Here is a 15,988-nt window from a genome sequence, read left to right as displayed (position 1 = left end):
GAAATTTCAGATGACGAAGTTTTAAATTTAAAGACATTTGTCATAAACAAAAATTCGTTGCGGAAATCTCAAAATTTTTCTCGAAGTTTTAGGCAATTCTAAGATATTTGGCATCATAACTTTATTTTCGATTCCGGAAATTTCATGCACCCCCCTCTATGGTTTAATGACAGCTTTCATCAATTCTTCTTTTTACATGTAATCAGTGTCACCGAGAGAAAAAAAAGGCTCGGGGGGTTGCAATTGATTATGAAGAATAAGAAATAAATCTTCGAATTTCTGGACCCCTGAGTTCGGGCCCAGGGGGATACAACCAACCCCTCCCACCCCTCGGTGGCCCTTTAAGTAATATAATAGTTTTTAGGTCGTTTTGGAAGCTTTCATGAACCCTTTAACATGGTCTAACAACTTAGCAAGAACAACTCACCAAAAATAACGCTTGCACTAGTTTTGATGCAAATAAAATCTTACTATGGAATTCATCCGAGTAATTTTATTGGGGCAAGGAGTAAGGCAGGGTTTAAAACTTTCTTGAATTTTGAAACAAATCGAAATAGATTTAACGCAGAATCTTCGAACCTATAAGAAACAGAAACAACCAAAACGTAGTCCGAAACAAGAAACATCGATCAGGCCGAGGGCTGTACAATACGATTCTTGAAATTTGAACTGCATAATCATGAACGACGAAACCTACGTAAAACTCGATTACAAATCTTTGCCACAATATTATACGGTGCGAGAAGGGCAAGTGTTAAACCAGTCCGAACACATCGATTGAAGTCGAAAAATTTGGTAAGAAAGCTATGGTCTGGCAAGCAATTTGTAGCTGCGGTAAGATTTCGAAACCCTTCATCACCACTGCTTCAATGAACAGCGAAATATACATGTTTACAAAAACGACTTCTACCCATGATTCGAAGCCACAAGGATCCTGTTGTCTTCTGGCCAGATCTTGCTTCTTGCCACTACTCGAAATCAACGGTAGAATGGTATACTACCAAAAATGTCACTTTCGTCTCTAAAGACATGAATCCACCAAATTGCCCACAACTTCGATCAATTGAAGAATTTTGGGCATTAACGAAGGCACATCTCTCGGCAGCCGAAACCATTCAACAGTTCGAAAAAGATTGGAAAAAAGTGTCAAAACTTGTCGCCAAGAAGTCTGTACGGAATTTAATGAGGAACGTTCGCAAGAAGGTGCGCAGCTAGTCTACAATGGCTAAGTAGCAAATGTTGAGAATAATATTCTGTTGTTGTAGTCTAATATTATCAGTATGTCGAATAAAATTTGAATATCTAACACTTGTGAATTATTTACAGCGAAATCAAAGTGCGTCCACACTTTCTGGGACAGTCTTTAGATAAATGAAGCTAAAAAATTTACTAAATACGCGTCGGTTACTTCCTTTCCCTAAGAGATCGAAAGTCTCTCCATAATGTTTGAATCCATTTTATGCAAACATTGCATTGAGGCGGGGCTGGTCGTTGGTATGTTGACCTCGGAACATGATTTCCTCTATACACAAAAACAGATCATACTAAGTCTATCTGCTTAGTATGACGGAACGGAGGGAGCTCTGATTGAACCAAATGATTTTTTATACGTGAGAAAAACATGATCCAATGAGCAGGTCGCCGAAGGTGTAATTGACTGTATTGATCAATTCAGCGAATGGTAGATGAAACGAGAATTATTTTCTGGCACGTAATAGTGATTGAAAAACAGGAAAGCATTGACAGCAGTCGTAGCTTCAGTGGTTTAACGTAAGGTACTTTAGGTTCTTGTACTATTTGATAGATTGGATCACTTTTTGATGCAACTTTATTATACTTTTTTTCTGAACGATTTAGTCCCCGTAGACTACCAAAGAGGCTCTACTTACTGTTGCTGGTTGATGCAAAACATTTTCATCAATTAAACTCACATTTCACTCACACGAGAAGAGTTTCAGCAAACGGAAAGTGGGCGCTTCGTTCTAAATTGGATACTCTTCTTACCGAGCTCACTCACATCTTTGAGTTAATTGAACATAACACAAATTGCCTTTAATTTCCTTATACTTCTTTTTTTTTTGTGCGACGCCGTACGCCAAGCTTTTATAAATGCACATCACATCAACCCGCGATATCAAATACCACCCGATGCACTTGTATAACACCACCGAGCACCGTACGCGGGCGACACTTTGTAACTCTCAAAAAAAATGAAAGACGAGCAACAACAATTGCAAACTTCCGATGCTTTCAAATTTAATTAACCATAATTGGATTCGGAACACTTCACTCGCCGCGCTGGATACGGCGGCCGGACGAATCATGAGGAAACATCTCCGTTAATAGGCGAGCAAACCGCCGGATTCGAGCCCATGTTAATCGAGTTCAGATCGATCCGAGGGACCGTGAGAAAAAAAAATGTAAAGAACCAATTTCATAACTCCCGGGCTTTGGGTGCGATCCTCTCCAATCGGCTGCACCTCTGCGAGCTCACATACGAACAGATCTTATTTCTAGTATAATTTACCTCACGTTTTATTGGCACTAACTTCTAAACATAAAAAAAAAATCCACCATCAGAGAACTGGTTTTGCTTTTCGCTTGTTCGCACTCCTTCGAATCTCTGTGGGCGCCTCCAGAGTGCTCGAGTGGCTTGCATCCAAGGTTCAAGAAGGAAAGATCACTTGAAATATCTTCAACCACAATTCGAAGTCGCCATTTGAGGTCGCCAAATGGTAGATCAGCTTTTGCGTCCCAATAGCTCACATTGGACATCGGGCAGACGAAGGAATCTACGCGATGCAGCACAAGAGTTGAGTTCGTCCTCGTCCGAGCTGATAATTGGAACGGCTGTCGTGTACGAACTAAAGCCGGACTAGACGAGTCCGGACCAACGACAACAGTGCTCTTCGTGGGCGAAGGAGAACCGTCAAAACGAAAAAAAATAATGCTTCACACTCCGAGCCGACTTCGAGAACGGAGATCCTCACCGGCCGACCAGTGACGATCAACTGAGGGCCCGGTCTGACGGTGGATATGTTAATGGGCCCACTGAAAGGTTGTTTCATTCGCGTGAACGCCGGCTCGATGGCTGGCTGGGTTCTTGCCGATGGGTAGGGATGATCGATTTACTCGTTTCGTTTCGATTGGGTTTTTTTCTTCTTCTGATTATGACAATGCCACTTGGTTTTTACTTATTCAATTCTCATAATGACGGACGACGATCTTTGACTTTTTTAGATTTTACATTCAACTTTGAACACCTCTATCGCGCCGTATGTTTTGCTACTTCGATCGTAAAAAACACCCATTCTCTCCCTCTCTTCACCATTACGGTTTTTTTCCTGCCTGACAATGTTGTGTTGCTTTTATTTTTGCGCTCCTGCTTTCCTTGGTGTGAGCATAGTTCGATTTAAGTATATGCTATTTGTGAAGAGCGCCTGTTTATGAATCGCTTTTTGCCATCGTTGTTTCTTCGTTCCATTCGGCATTCGGTCGATGATTAGATTGCTTTCAGGTTTTGGTTCATTGAGGTTGTAGTGTAGCGTGTCTCTTCACTTCCTCTCTCTTTCGCAACAAATCTGTTTGTTTTTCTTCTCGGCAACCCGCAGATCCGCTGGATGTGTATCCGATCATTACAACAGGTATTATTATTACTGCTTCCATTATTGATTTTGCTGACCTCTGCTGCCAGTTCCGGATGTCCTGAATGGGCCAAACACGAACTGATCGAAGTTCATGAGCTTGTTTATCAGAGATACAATTGATCAATTTTCTGGTCTGAGAAGGTACAGCATTTCATGGTTCTTTAGTTTTGATGCGTTTAATGTAGTAATATTGGATGTACTTTTAATTCTCAATACAATGTTGCTTTTCTTTGTCGAATTTAGAGTAATCTTTGCACGTAGATTCGATTTTTTTTGTAGCTGCTGGTCGCTTGTACAAAAATGCGGGTGGTTGATGTCAAAGTCATAGCCTTGTCATGGAAACGGCTGAAAAGGATGGTTCAAGTTCTTTGGTGAGTTCACTGGATTTGAACCCATTGTATGGTAAGTCCAGTTACAGGTTTGGTTTCAGTTTCAGGATCTAGACCAGAGCCTGTAACTTGATAATACGTTGGTCGAAAAGTTCCCGACCCGACAAAGAAAACAACACTTTTTGCCTTTTTCACGTAAGGCTTGTTCGCAATAAAATCTATAACCTCTGAATACGTACATCTCTTGAAATACTACATCAACGCGTGATTAATGTATCGCAGACAGATGAAAATTTGTTCATTGTGTAAAATAAATTTATTATTATAGGGGAGAATTACCGGCACCCTTTAATTTTAAGCTTAAAACTTCTGAATAAGTGCATTATGTGGACAAATATACATCAATGGAAAGCTAAAATCTCTAGCTAACAACTGATTAGGCAACTACGTTGATTTATTTGATTGGGAAAACTTCATTATCAGTTTAGTAAAGTAATAAGTTTTGGCCATTTCAAAAAAGGTGTTCGGTTACCGGTACCCCAAGCAATTTCGCTTAAAATGGAAAAATATAAGTAAAGACTGCAATTATTCAAAGAAAAAACCTTTTTTAATTCACCTAGTGGTGTAATGATGCCTTCTCATATTACTTATATTTTCAAAAATATCGCTAGAAGATTCTGTGAAGAATTTTTTTTTCAATTTGGAATAAAATAAATTTTTTTTTAAACTTTTTTTTTGGGTATGAACTAACATAACCTTTTCAATTTGTAAACAGTTATGTCAAGTTGATAAGAATTTCTCTTTATTTTGCATCGTCGCACTGAATGCTAAAACACACTTTACCCTGTAGTTCTAGATCCGGAAGTCGGACACGGATGAAATTAAACAGCAACCTATAAGACTATAGGAACTTTTATTTGAGCCTGTTTGTGGAAATCGATCAAATCATCTCTGAGAAAATTGAGCGAGTCTTATTTTAAACTTTTTGCGCATTATTTCCGGAACTTTTGGAACCGGGAATTATTTCCGGAACTTTTTAAGTCAAATCTAGGAACGTTTTAAGTCAAATCTAGAAGAATTTTACCCTTTTTTGCATCGTCTACATGACGGTGTGAAATTCTTGTAGAATTCTTGTAGAATTAGAAATTTACATTTTTCTCACCTGAAAAACTTAAATTTAATGATATAAACCAGAAAAATATAACCTTGCACGCTATACGAAATGGAACAAAGCACGCTGCGAACGGAGCAAAGCCGCACGTACCGCCGCGTACTAGTTGTGCATCGTCATTTTGAATGACGATTTGTATGTTTTGACACTCATGGCCTATAATTTCGGAACCGAAAGACGAATCAGGATGAAGTTGCACAGTATATTTAAAGACAATGAGAGCTTTAATTTGAATCATGATTCGCGAAAATCGGCTTAACCGTTGCTGAAAAATCGAAGTGAGTTCCGTTTTAGGAAATTTTCTTCACTATTATCGGTGCTTCCGGAAGCGGAAACCGAGGACTAGTAGTCCCAAAGAAGTTTTATATATTCACTAACTAACAAGATCTGAACATTCAGGGGTTTTTTGTTTTGTGCAAAAAAGCACATTTTTTCTTTCAACTTTCTTTGCGTTTCGCCTTCGGCTCGTCAGTGCTTAAAGCAGTTCAAGTAGAACTGCCATCTCCGCCTAGCAGTCCAACTTAAACCGCTAAGCAGACGCAAAGCTTACGAATGACGACGACTCGTTTACGCCCGAGAAGTCAGAAACGATATTGCACTTCTGTGTAATATCCAAAAGTGTTACATAAGTTGTGTAAGCTTTGCGTCTGCTTAGCGGTTTAAGTTGGACTGCTAGGCGGAGATGGCAGTTCTACTTGAACAAGCACTGACGAGCCGAAGGCGAAACGCAAAGAAAGTTGTAACAAGATTTGCACCTCGTTTCGCCATCGCTTATGAAAAATACTCATGAAGTTGAAAATTTTTCGCTAATCGCACTGTAATACCGGAACCGGAAGTCGGATATGGATCAACCTTTCGGGAACTTTTTAAAGAATTCTAAGACCTTTTATTTGCTTCTTAGTTTGTGAAAATCGGTTAATAAATTTCCGAGAAAATTGAGTGCGCATTTTTCAATGAATTGGCACATATTTTCTTGTAATTCCGGGGAACTGGAAGTCGGATGCAAATGAAATTCAAGAAAATTTTATGGGGCCAGAAGACCTCTTATTTAAATCCAAGTTTGTGGAAATCGGTTCAGCCATCTCTGAAAAAATTGAGTGACATTATTTGTCACATACACACATACATACACACATAGACATTTTGTGATCTCGACGAACTGAGTCGAATGATATATGATACTCGGTTCTCCGGGCCTTCCTATATGACAAAAAAAACGGAATTTATTCTTCTCAGAGGTGTTTTGGAAAAAAATTTTCATTGCCTAATGGTGACTTCGCTTTGGCTCTCTTGGCCGATGATTTGGATGGTGGTGCCTTTGGTGTTGATTCGTTACTGCAGTCGAGTTCATTGGTTTCTTATCCACTAGTTAATGACATTTAGCAGTGCATTAAAGTTCATTTTCCTCGACTTTGGCGATTTGTTTGAAGTCGCCATGGCTAACAGAAACAACCAAAGTTTTAAGGTTAACTACGAAATTTGATAATTTACAGACAAATTTGCAGATTTGGCATCTCTGCATATCACTGACAATTTTTCACAGTTTGTCGCAAAAAATGGGGTGCCGTTAACCGAACTAGGTAGACATTTTGAAAATTACTACAAAAAACTTTGGTTGCGAAAATTTTGATAGCATCCGGTATTAAATCTCAAAATAGATCGATTTCACTTCATAAATATACAATCCACTAACCTTTTCGATTGATGCTCTTCAATTTATGATACTATGAAAAAAGTCAGAAAAAAAACTTTGGTATTGATTTTCACGTAATTAAAATTTGTTTTGAGGGCAGCAAAAAGTACAAGCGTCGGTTTGCTTCGGTATTAGGTACAAATAGAACGTGCTGCTATTACACACACACATGACACTTGTCGGAATGACGCCATCTGCTTTCTATCAAAAGTTATGGTGGGATACCGGCAACAGAACACCTTTCCCTACTACAAGCTTTTAGATCTAAGATGACGTCGAAAGAAGAGCAAGTGCGAAATCCAGAACTACCAGTAGGAAAACTTGCAAAAAAACTTGGTTTTCTTGCACTGTCCATGACGTTCTTAAATCTTTTGATACACGTATGACAATTGCCAGGAAGGCTGGGAGCGGAATAAAAACTGATCTCAGGAACCACCAAAACGACGCGAAGTTGAAGTAAATATGCCGAAGAGACCAGATCATTCTGTGGCTAGAAAAATAAAAAGACGGGTGGGTAATGTCAGTGACATAACTGGATGACGTGAATACGAATAGAACTGACATACTTTTCCACGCTTCGGTAAACTTTTCTTTAGTTTGAGCGAATTCTATACTCACTTATTGTAAAAAAGGTAAACAAACATAATAGAAATACATTTATGTCGAATCTTACCCAAAACTTGAAATGATTGCATTTAACTTGATAAAGCTTTTTTGAGTCAAAGATGTTTTGTCTATTTAGAATCCGGAATAATAAAATCATTTGTATCGCAGTAACGAATTGACGTACCAAAAAGCTTAATACATTAAAACAAAATTAATTCACTGTGCTTTATAAAAAAATATCAATACAAATCATTTCTCTCCGTTTCTAATGAAAATTCGCACTTTCTTCTTGGTTGCTCCCGTCAAACGCTGCACACCTCCGGAGTCAACTTTCTTGGCACATTTGTTCCACATTTTGGTCATCTGAGTCCCGCCCTGAGCCGTTTTCCACTTTGCTTTAGCTTCCGCTTCATTATTGCCCAAAATCTCTCGATGGGCCGGAACTGCGGGCAGCTGGGTGGATATAAATATATTTTCTCGATGAACACGATGACGTTATTATCGCGGTACCACTGGATGACCTCCCGGCTGTAGTGGCAACTCGTCAAATCTCGCCAAAACTTCACGGGACCTTTATGGGATTTATTGAAAGGTAGTACGCGGTTTTTGAGGTATTCTTTCTTGTACAGCTTGAAGTCTATCGTCTTATTCGTCACGTATACTTGGGTGTTTGTTCCAGATGCATATCCCTGGCCAAATCATCATTTTTTTGCAAATTTGTTCATAAAAGCAAACTTAAACTTCGCAGGAACATCTCCCCGTGCCATCGCCATGTAAAATTTTTGGCCAGAATACTGTCAAAAATCCATTTTGACGTAGGTGTCATCGTCGATGCGCAGGTATCCTTGGTACTTCGTCCAAACCTGCTGATACAATTTTCGAGCTCGAGTTTTGGTGATGGAATTTTGCTTCGAAGTCGTAAATTGAATATAAGATGTAAAATTTCATAGAATCTGCTCTGTATCGGCTGTTTGAATCACTCAATCACTGAAAATATTTCGTATTTTGATGGGTCGGATTTGCAAGATATGCTTTGTGCGATGATTCATTTAATTCATGTATTTCATACCAAACATTTTAGAAAATTTCAACTTTGATCATCTAAAGGGTAACTTCCAAGCACCGGCAAAGTATGAAGTCGTTCCATGTGAAAACTGTATCGAACCGTAATGGTAAACAGATCGTGGCTAAAATTCGGCCTCACAAGCTGTATTTTTGAATATTTGACGAAGTTTTCCTGCGTGATGGTGGACAATGAAACTTACAGGGTCCGGCACTCGAAGTGTAACCAATTCAAAAGGCCATAAATTCAGTTTGGAAAATTACTTTTACTTAATTCAAAGTACAAAATGTGTAAAAATAATACAAAATTCAGAATCAATTCACTTTTGCTCGATATGACCACCTTTTGCCTTGACTATGGCCTTGAGACGGTCAAAAATCGAATCGCAAGCTGCCCGAATGTGACTTGCAGGTATTTTGGCAGGTATTTTGGCACCATAACGAGTTATGGTGCGATAAATAAAAACTTTATTCACTTCAAGGTGTTTGAGCTCACGAACAATCGCTGGTTGTGATTTTCCATCTGAATATAAAGCAATCACACTATTACGTTTTAAATCCATCACTGATTTTTTTTCGCGTTCACTTTTGGCAAAATGCTTTCTTGTGCTTGTAAACAATACAACTTCGAACTGTCATTTAGCAAATTTCTAGAGAGCTGATGCCCGTGCGTCAGCTGCGCGAGCGGTCTGAAGTTGGTTACACTTCGAGTGCCGGACCCTGTATGTACTGGAGTAGCTTCCGGGAATCTCTTATTATACTGTCATGCAACACAATGGCGTAGAGGATCATTTCAGTTCCAAAAAATTAGGCAATATGCAGCTGTGGTCACTACCGGAACGGTAAACAAGAAAGTATACCTAAAGAAGTGATTGTTGCCAGTCTTACGCAGCCATGACGCTTACTCACTATTCTGGCATGATTTGGCATCTTGTCACTACGCCAAAGATGTTTTGGAACGGTTTTATATCATTCCAAAACATCTTTGGCGTAAAGACAAGATGCAAACGCAGTCCATATTGTACTGAAGGAGGCGAATCCATCTAATTGCCCGGAGTTGTGACCTATCGAGCGGTATTGGGTTCTCGTGAATTTATAACTCTCTCAAAATAAATTATAACTCTCTGTACATAAATAAGCTACAACTATAGAAAAATTTCGAAAATCCTTCCTTCCATATAACTATATTATTCCAGATCGAGAACGTGGGCGTGATTCTGAATTTTGGAATTGAATTTTGAGCCTGTAATCTAGAACTGGATTCTAAGAATAAATCCTATGGCTGAGTGATCCTACAAGCAGTGATCAGGGGATAGTAAAATCGTAGATCTGGCAACGTTTGTGTGCGAGTGACTTTTTGAATCTAGGGGTTTGTTTACTTGTAAAGTATCAAACTTGTAGCAAAAAAATGAGTGTATCCATAAATTTTGAACAAATACAGTGAAAAAAGAGCATAACGCATTCGTATATTATTTCACATTTTTTTCAAACATCATATCGACGTGAACATTTCATGAGGTCACATAAACAAACGAGAGTTTCTTTACATTTACTTTCTCTTCTGTGAATAACTCCTCAATTTTCACGTTTACTTACAATATATTCGTGTAGAATGAAACATAATTTTACCATTCTGCTAACAATACCAGATATGTAACGAACATTTGAGTAATAACGCAAATATAGTCAAAAGAGAAAGTAAACAAAGAGAATCTGTTAATAGTTTTTAGGCCCTTTTGAAATGTTTACGTCGATATACTCACTATTTGGTAGCAAAATGGAACCGTTTTTGACAGTTTAATTGAAATCATAATAATGTCTCCACGGATCTCTGCTTGTAGGATCACTACTCTGGACCCGAAACTGGGCCTAGATTCTGGTCTAAATTTAAATCTTAGTAAATATAGGTAAGGGATTGAGTTCCTTCCAGTTTAACTCCAGAATTCAGGATCAGAATTTAATTCCAATACGTTTCAGGTCGTGTATCCAGTGCCAGTTCTAGAATCCAGTTTCAGCATGTTTTTTGTTTCAATTATAGATAGAGTTTAACCTTTAGGTTATTCGCCTCTTCGGCTCAGCAAAATTTTCTGCTGCTATGCGCGGGGTTGGGAATCGAACCCAGGTGGGCTGCGTGGAGAACATCGACTAACCCATCACGCTATACGCTCTGGACTGGAGCACTTTGCTTTGTGTATCGAAATTGCTTGTATTTACACCCATCTCATATAAATCCAGATTGAAATTTTGCGTATCTCTTGTCGACCTCCAGGAGAGCCTTCAGTGGTTTATGCATATGGCAGTTGAAAACAAATTGCTGTTTTAGTTCCAACGTCGGAGCGGTTTTATTAATGAAGTTATTGGAAGATTTGCTCTAGGTGTAGAGAGTCGAATTTTTCTATTGTATCGATGATACGAAATAAGCTTATTAATATAAAAGACCTATCCAAAAGAATATAATTTCACAGTATTGAAAAACACTTACACTTCACTTACAACGAACTGTTGCACAGGTCATATCATTAACTTCGCAGTTAATTTAGCTGAAGCTTACATCGATACAGACGCAAAATTAATTTTTACGTGTTAGTATATGTAATATTGTGTCATTATCGAAGAAATTACGGCATGTTTGAATTTACGTCAAGCGTAAATTTCATTTTTTCTAAGAGTGTACCACATACCACTGTAAAATCGTCCTAATAACTCGATTTCCGATACCTACTGCTTTTTAAATAAATGTTATTCTTAGTAACAACACTTACCAGTTAGTTTAGGACTTTACTAATGCATAAGTAGTTCAAATTGAATTGCTACTTAACAGTTCAACTTAAATCGCTGGGCAGAAGCCAAATGAACTCTACTGAAGTAAATGTACTGATGAGTCGAAAACAAAGCGAGAAGAAAATTACCAAAGTCTCGTTATGAGCTTTTCTCATCATAAATCAGAGTATTTAATTTCTAAGAAGCTGCTTAATGCACTATAGTATGTGAGCTGATTCGAATAGCAACGTGATCAATGTTCCGGATAATCCATTCCTTTGGTTTGAATCATCTTGTTCTAGAGCTCTTCGAGCCAAATTGATGGCTGCACCACATGTGTGACGTCAATAAACGTCGATGAAAATAGCACGATTATAAACAGCTTCGCATACTGACAGCAATTGTCGATAAACATGTCTCTTGCTGTTTGTTGGCAGCAACACTTATCCTGGAGATTGCGTAAATCGGTTTTCCGTAACCGAACCGTTTCAAGGAATGTATGGAAATACATAACCAACTAACAATACTGAACCAGGGGAGAGAGAGAGAGAGAGAGAGAGACTATTGTGTGCGAAGACGATGAGGATTGGGGAGGAGGAAAGATTGTGCGAATCACGTTCCGTCGGTTGGGAATACCACGTGTTTCGGCGAGATACACAGCTTTCCGTGGTGCCGCCGGAATGGCAAAGAAACAAATTTGGGCCAGATCTGCGGGGAAAGTGATTGAATGGTGCGTCATCCATCAATCGGCAAGCGCCCTTCTGGGTCACACAAGTCTGGCAGGTTTTCAGATCTTTTCACGTAAGGGTGACCCAGAAAGATTGAGGTTATAAATAAACCCGCCGTGGTCGTGTTCTCGGACTATTGACACATCCATCATCTACTCGACACCGCCAGCATAAATATAGTTCCGTTGAATGATTCTTATAAAGGTTCGAGAAAATGAAACTACTGAATGACTAGACTGTACGTTTGCTTCACAAAATTGTGTTACATAATATTGTTTATAATTAAAATTTTTGATTTACGAACCGTATGCTTAAACGTGACAATCGCTCTAAGTTAAACCGGTAATAGAAACAAGAATAGTACACCTCCCCTTTTAGGGCATGTTCAGGAGTGTTCTAGATGCATAATTTATGTCAGTTTTGAAATTTAAATCTGGAAATTATAACAAAAAAAACTGTCAGCCCCAGCAGCGTTTTACTAGTGCTTCGAAAATACAAAAAATAGAACGGAAGTGTACACCAGTTTTAAATTTGACAGTAGAACTGTTCGAATAAATAACACTGGCTGGGCTGGGGATACGTTTGTTTCAATTTTAGTTCTATTATAGATCGTCCATATAAAACTTCCAGCTGCTGAATCTGCCCTTACATCATCAAACAAACACTTTTAACGAAACTGTGTTGGTTTTGTACTTAGCAACGGGGATTTGAGCAAACCTGATATAATAACCAGGTTCGAAACTGACTTGATTTTCAGTTCAACAATGTTGAAACTAGCTTCGGACAAACGGTTTGACAGAAGTTAGGGTGACAACTGGGTTAGAGATTTGACATCAAGCTAAAACGACATAAGTTTCTCGCCTGATGTTCTGAGAAATCACGTTGACATTGTTTTCAAAATTCTTTTTTTCAGAAGAAGAAAAATTGTTTGTATCATCCGCCTGGTTTAGAGTAAAAAAAGAGATCATATTGCTCGTCCAGTACCAATTAAATTCTCGTATCAGAGTATCAGAAAATGATGGCACTTGCCAGTATTCTTCGCTTGTTTTTTTTTTAAATAAAATTTGATGTAAATAACGATGGTAATGAATTGATTTTAGTTTTTAGAGAACATTATATTTAATTTTAACGATATTGCAATTATTTTGTGTCATATATCACACATATTTACAAATAAACATCACACTAGACATATACTAAAGTATACCGGAGGGATTTTTGGAAGATGACATTTAGGTTCCGATTTCGAGTTCAGATAAATAAACTAAAAATTGAATTTTAATGTACTCCTGCGCCTTAACTTTTGAACATTTTATCGTTTCTTTGAGGTTCTACTTACAATTTAAGGAAAATAGTCAATGTTCTGTTGCAACTGTGTGTGTATGTGCGTATGTGTGTATGTAACGTTTTTTGCACTAACTTTTCTCGGAGATGGCTGAACCGATTTTCACAAACTTAGATTCAAATGAAAGGTCTCGTGGTCCCATACAAAATTCCTGAATATTATTTGGATCCGACTTCCAGTTCCGGAATTATGGGGTAAAATGTGCAAAAAATAAGAAAATATGTGTTCTAACTTTTCTCATAGATGGCGCGACCGAATTTCACAAACTTAGTTTGAAAAATTCAATTTCTTAATATTATAATAATAATATAATTTTAATATTGATGTAAATACTTACCAATTTCTGCGGATGGTCAAATAAACACAACTTTTTTAGCATAAATATTTCAAATAACAACATACATATATCAAACAATAGGGGGTCGATTTCTAGACCTAGTCGACCCCCATAGTCAGTTTTTGTTTACGTCGACCACTTTGGGAACCCCTTGTCTAACGGGTAATTTTAGAACTTTTCAATCGTTGATTAAACAAGTGAATAGTCAACACTAAGGAGTGTATCGAAAATAAGCTATCCACAAATTTTTCTTTCAAATTATTATAAAAAACAACTTGAGCATAATGAAAACCTGATGAAATTTAAGTTATTCTTTCACGAATTTTCGAACTTTTGATCGAACGCTCTTCATCAAGTTCCGGACAAGTGTTGCATCGCATTTTTTTGGATGCTTGAGCCCAAATTTTGTTGAACTTGTTGCATGTTCCCAGCTGCCTAACCAGTCTTCTTGAAGACCCTCTTCACGATTGCCCAGTAACGTTCGATGGGTCGAAGCTGAGGGCAATTTGGTGGATTGATATTTTTTAACGAAATTTATACCCTTTTCCGCAAGCCAATTGAGAGTGGTTTTGGCATAAAGAGCCGATGCTAAATCCAGTCAAAACAGCGGAGGTGTACTATGCTTCTTATATAAAAGCAGCAATCTCTTCTGGAGACACCCAGATCGATAGATTTCTGCATTCATAGTTCCGGTAGTGTAAAAAATGGTTGACTTCAAACCACAGAAACATATTGCTTGCCATACCAGTACCATAAGACCAAATTTCTCCACTTGAATCCACATCGCTCACATCCTTCCCAACGACGACAGTACAGTATTGTGGACCTGGAAGGGTTCTTTACATCGTCCATCAAAACACATGCATCCGGATACTGCAAAAGACGCGAATACAATTTTCGGGTCCTTGTTGCTGCTCGCTTCTTCTGTTCTACACTTTGTTTCGAGATTTTCTGCTTCTTGTAGGTCTTCAGGTGATTTCGCCTCTTGATACGCTGGATCATTCCGACACTCGATCCTGCTTTTTGGCCAAATCACGTATAGACATTGATTTGTTCATCATGATTAGAGATACCACTTTCTGGTCCAGTTTCGGGTTGGAAAAATCGGGTTTTCTGCCTCTTCCTGGTAGCTCATCCAAAGAATAGTGTTCCCCAAAATTTATTAACGATGGTTTTAATACTGGCATGATGAATTCCAAACCGCTTCGCCAATTTTCGTATAGTAATACCATTCTCACTTAGCCATGTGTACAGAACCTTATTTTTCACTTCCTTTTCAATACGCGACATTTTGAAAACGCAGAATTTCAACCGCACAAACAGGTAATCAAACGAAAACTGACAGCCAAACGCACAGCATGCTGTGATCTGAGCATAAAAAACCATCACAAATACATGTGTACAACACAAATGTATGTGGATAGTTTATTTTCGATACACTCCTTAATCCGCACTTCTCATAACCTAGAATCCAAAAATCGTATATCAGTTTAAAAATTTGACAGTAGAACTGTTCGAATAAATAAAACTCAAACGGCTTGCTTGGGAACGGATTTTTGTCAGTTATAGTTTATTTTGTCCATCTCACTTACTCTAAGGGCATATTCAGGAGTGTTCTAGTTCTAGATGCATAATTTATGTCAGTTTTAAAATTTAAATCTAGAAATTATAACAAAATAAACTGGCAGCCCCAACAGCGTTTTATCTGTGTTTCAAATACAGAAAAAATAGAACGGCAATGTATACCAGTTTTAAATTTGACAGTAGAACTGGCCGAATAAATAAAACTAAAACGGTTTGCTGGGGATACGTTTGTTTCAGTTTCATTTACATTATAAACCACCCATATGAATCTTGCAGCTGCTGAATTTGCTCTAAGTGTTTTGCTAATGTCTGATCATGAACCAATCATCGATCCGTGTTTCGCATTCTAGACAACATTTTTCACACTGCATTTGCAAAATTGCGTTGGCTGGCAATTTTGCCGAAGTGAGTAAAAATACTTCTGCAACCCCAGCGGCAAAGGCATTTCAAGAGTCAACCAGTCTCCAGCCGGCATCGTCTCTCATTGATGTAATCTCAGCACTGTCTCACTTCAAAGTGCCTCTATTTTCTCGACACAGGCATCAGTTTAATTTAATTTGCATTTATTTTACTTTTGTTTTGTCTTGTCTGCTTCCATCTTTCGCCCTGCCGCACCGGCGGTGGCTCCACTCCGTACTGCTGCTGTCGAGTGTATTCCGTACACGTTTTCGATTCACTTTCATTAATTCGCCCGTACCTCCATTCGTGTATTCATTTTGCAGTTTA

At 38.2% G+C, this 15,988-nt stretch overlaps 1 protein-coding gene across 6 annotated transcripts in view; it reads right to left on the bottom strand.

Moving 5' to 3' along the window:
* Nucleotides 1-15,988, bottom strand: part of LOC131438741 (probable serine/threonine-protein kinase yakA) — a 126,708-nt gene that overhangs the window by 61,701 nt on the left and 49,019 nt on the right. The window contains exon 1 of one of the 6 annotated variants that reach the window (XM_058608972.1): nucleotides 1,890-3,181. The exons of 3 other annotated variants lie outside the window; for them this stretch is intronic. The gene's annotated coding sequence lies outside the window, so the exon portion shown is untranslated. Of the gene's footprint in view, nucleotides 1-1,889; nucleotides 3,182-15,988 lie in introns of those variants that run through there. 2 more of the 6 variants (XM_058608973.1, XM_058608974.1) reach the window with 2 other exon arrangements.

The sequence above is a fragment of the Malaya genurostris genome, chromosome 3 (genome assembly GCF_030247185.1).
Source record: "Malaya genurostris strain Urasoe2022 chromosome 3, Malgen_1.1, whole genome shotgun sequence".
In the NCBI taxonomy this organism is placed as follows: domain Eukaryota; kingdom Metazoa; phylum Arthropoda; class Insecta; order Diptera; family Culicidae; genus Malaya; species Malaya genurostris.
The sequence above is the reverse complement of the archived record's forward strand: the minus strand, read 5'-3'. Positions and strand labels throughout refer to the sequence as shown.